This window comes from Tupaia chinensis, unplaced genomic scaffold, assembly GCF_000334495.1.
Source record: "Tupaia chinensis unplaced genomic scaffold, TupChi_1.0 Scaffold000270_1, whole genome shotgun sequence".
NCBI lineage: Eukaryota > Metazoa > Chordata > Mammalia > Scandentia > Tupaiidae > Tupaia > Tupaia belangeri.
In genome coordinates, this window is record NW_006159750.1 from 5,336,413 (window position 1) to 5,340,543 (window position 4,131).

General features: G+C 45.9%; 1 pseudogene; it reads left to right on the top strand.

The window, feature by feature from the left end:
* Positions 1-1,975: 1,975 nt before the first annotated feature.
* LOC102492130 (protein arginine N-methyltransferase 2 pseudogene) lies at positions 1,976-3,272 on the top strand (annotated as a pseudogene).
* The last annotated feature ends 859 nt before the right edge of the window (positions 3,273-4,131 follow it).

Sequence of the window (4,131 nt, forward strand, 5' to 3'; positions counted from 1 at the left end):
AAGCAACCCAACTTAGCAACCAACATCAATAAAATCTTCTAGGCCTGTTTAATTTCTCTCATGTACAAAGGTTATACATGTCATAAACACTCCAAGCACTTGAAGGAAAGAATCAGTTAAAAGTGTGGCATGAAAACTATTTTGCCTGAAAGGCAAAAGGGAGACTATTTAATGAATCTAAGGAACCATTTAAATATGACTCCTAATAATAATTTTAACAAAAGCTAATTACTTATGGAGTGCTGTGTGTCACACGTTATACTAATGAGCTAATACATACCACAGTCTAGACATCTATGCACACTTAACTCTCACAACCACCATACCTACTATGTGCTCTTACTCTCTCCATTGTACAGATTAGGCACGGAGACACAGAGGACTTAGGTAATTTACCCAAGATCACACAGCTATTAAGTGACACAGCCAGGATCTGAACACAGAAGGCTATCCTGCAAGCCAGCCCATGGTGCTATGCTGCCTTTCCATGGCCTGCCACACCCTCAGAACAAAAATTAGAGAACAAAATTTGGGGGAAGGTATAAATAGTCATCTTTTTCCTTTGCTTTCTTGTCATCCTTTTGTTTTGTTTTTACTATAGCCGATTATTTTAAATTTTCACTTTCTTTGCCATGAATCTGTTATATTGATATTATAAATCAGAAAAGAAGACTTCTCCAAATGGAGGACTTTATCTTTACGATTTTATGTGAAAAATATTTATATACTATCCACAATAAACCCGATACATCGGGAAATAGATTTTTAAATCAATAAACTGAACACAAAGGATATGAAAGGAAACCTCCTGAAGAGAATAGGAATGCTTGGGACCAGCAGTTAGCGTAATGGCTATGTCGCTGGACTCCCACGTAGTCAACCGCGGTTCGACCCGGCAGCTTAAACTCACGCCGGGCGTGTGTGCGTGTGTGTCCAGGATCCTGAGAGGAGAATGGAGGAGAGGGGATTGCAGAGTGGCCATCCCCCTCAGGGGGTGATTTCTCTCTTTCTGTCTCTCTGTCTTTCTAGTGAGCATAAGGGCCCTATAGCAATCACCTTTCCAAAAAAAAAAAGAATAGGAACGCTTGGGCAAAGAGAATAACCTGTTGGACCTCATTAGGGAAACAGCTCAAATTATAGGTCATTGGAACACAGGGCCCCTAAACACATAATGTAAATGCGTGATCATGCTCTAGCTATACTTTGTTTTCTTAAGAAGATTAGTTACATGCTCATATATTCCCCTAAGCCACAGAAACAGGGCAAGGGGATTTGCTAAAACCTTCTGAGGCTTTCCGTTCTGCAGTCCGAAGTATGTATCCTCTTTGTATCCCGACGCCCTCAACATCCAGCACAGATCTGGGTGTTTGGAGAGCATTCACATATATATTGATTATATAAATTAATGTGGCTTGAAATGAACAGCATCAATTTATAAGAAATTAGAGAACCGAGAACTTTTTATTTTTTGACACTTGAATCCTATCATATTACATAGGAAAAACTACCCTAAACGGCACTTTTCTTCCCCAGCTATACAAAAGTACTCAACATCTCTGATTAAAAAATTGTTGTCATGCTGATACTTTTATTTCACAATTTTTAAGGGTCTAAAAATACTAGATATCTTCTCTACAGTTCAGTATGACTTATGATGACTTCTAAAAACAAAGAATTGAAAAGCAGAACAAATTATTACTACATAACAATTTGTGGCTAAGGAAGTGGAACCTTTAAGAGCTACTTTACTTAATCATTTCTATGGTGAAGCTACTAACTAAGGTTCCCTCCACCTTTTTTTTTTTTTTCTTAAACCGGATATACAAGTTACAAAAAGACGGAATCTCTGAAAAAGAGACTGTAGATGATTAACAAATACAAAGACAGCTATTGCAGAGGGCTGCAGCTCGGGCTCCTGGTGGGGACTCCCCGCCCCTCCACACAGGTGGTGTGGACACTGAACCCAGCAGAGAAACACAGCTGAGGACTGGGGAGGAAGGAGCAGAGCAGCAGCGACAGGCAGTGCCTGAGAGAACTATGGCCATGGCAGGGGCAGTCCCAGACGTGACTCCAGCAGGAAGAAGCTGCTGGGTGTGGTGAGGAGGAGCTCCTTCAGGACAGGTGCAACCGGAAGAGTTCGGGCCATCACGGACTATGCCACCACCGCTGGGACCCAGCTCAGGTTTTCTGAGAGGAGAAAAAATTCTAGTCCTCAGATAGACCACTGCCAACCGGTGATGGACGAGCATGTAGGCTGCTGCGGGTATGTACCAGCGAACCACGTGGGGAGGCAGGTGGAAGAGTATGGCCTTGAGGACACATGGCAGGCTGAGGAGTATTTTGGCAGCAATGGGACTCTGAAACTCCACTTGGAAATGCTGACTGACCAGCCATGGACAACAAAACACCATAGTGTTATCCTGCAGAATACAAGAATCCCTGAAGGACAAAGTCACCGTGGACTTCGCTGTGGGACGGGGATCAGCAGCCTCTTCTGTGCTCATTACGTGCAGCCTAAAGCAGTATGTGCCATGGAGGCCAGGGCGATGGTGCAACACACAGGGCAGCTGGTCCTGCAGAATGGCTTCGGCAACACCATCACCGTGTTCCAGCACAAGGTGGAAGAGGGAGTACTGCTTGAGGAGGAGGTGCTAGTGTCCGAGTGAATGGGGACCTGTCTGCTGTTTGAGTTCATGATCGAATCTATTCTGTACATGGGATGCCTGTCTGAATCAGGAGGATGGGGTCATCTGGCCAACCACAGCCTCCCTACACCTCATGCCCCGTAATGCCGACAAGTACCATCACAGGAAGTTGCTCTTCTGGGACAATGCGGACAAGTTCCATCTCAGGGCTCTGAAATCTTTAGCAATTAAGCAGGTTTTTTTCGAAGCCCAAGTATAGCTACATATTGAAACCAGAAGACTGTCTCTCTGAGCTGTGCATGGTATTACAGCTAGATATGAGGACTGTGCATATCTCGAATCTAGAAACCATGCGGAGCAACCTGTGCTTCAACATTCAGAAGGCAGGCACACTGCACAGCTCACTGCCTGGTTCAGTGCGCACTTTCGGGGCCTGGAGGATGGGCAGCTGTCACAGGTGCTCAGCACCTGCCCCTCCCACCCAACCACCCACTGGCAGCAGACCTTGTTCATGATGGACAATCCAGTCCCTATCCACACAGGAGGTGTAGTCACAGGCTCAGTTGTGTTGCAAAGAAACCGGTATGGGGAACCAGCAGTTAGCGTAATGGCTATGTCACTGGACTCCCACGTAGTCGACCGCAGTTCACATCCCGGACCTGGTGGCTTAAAACTCACGCTGGGCACGTGTGCGTGCGTGCCCAAGATCCCAAGAGGAGAATGGAGGAGAAGGGATTGCGGCGTGACCATCTCCCCTGGGGGGTGATTTCTCACTTTCTATCTCTATGTCTCTGTCTGGCGAGTGCACGCGCCCTATAGCGAAAACCTCTCTAAAAAAAAAAAAAAAAGACTAAAACAGAAAAAAAAGAAACCGGTATGAAAAAGGCACATGTCAGTTTCCCTGAGCTGGGCCATCACTTTCAGAGAAGACCCCTCATCTCAGAAAGTAAAACATCTAGGGAACCAGCAGTTAGCGTAATGGCTATGTCACTGAACTCCCACGTAGTCAACCGTGGTTCGCGTCCCGGACCCGGTGGCTTAAAACTCACGCCGGGTGCGTGTACGTGCGTGCCCAAGATCCCGGGAGGATAGTGGAGGAGAAGGGATTGTGGCGTGACCATCCCCCCTGGGGGGTGATTTCTCGCTTTCTGTCTCTATGTCTCTCTCTGTCTGTCTGGCAAGCGCATGTGCCCTATAGCAAAAACCTCTCAAAAAAAAAAAAAAGAAAGAAAGTAAAACATCTAGTTGTCAGTACTGTGCCATGGGGGCTGGCCTCAGGGATGCAATGCAATGGCAGAGGCCCAGGCTCCATGCCCATGCTTCTCTGCATCGTTTTATTTAATCCTTATACAGGAAGTAGAGTATTCTTTAGCTTCGTTCCTCATTTTGCAGATCATGAAATGGAGGGTTCAGGAAGCTTGTTCGCTTTCTCAGGTGACACGACTAGTCACTAAGGAGGGACGACTAGTCACTAAGGTGTGACTGA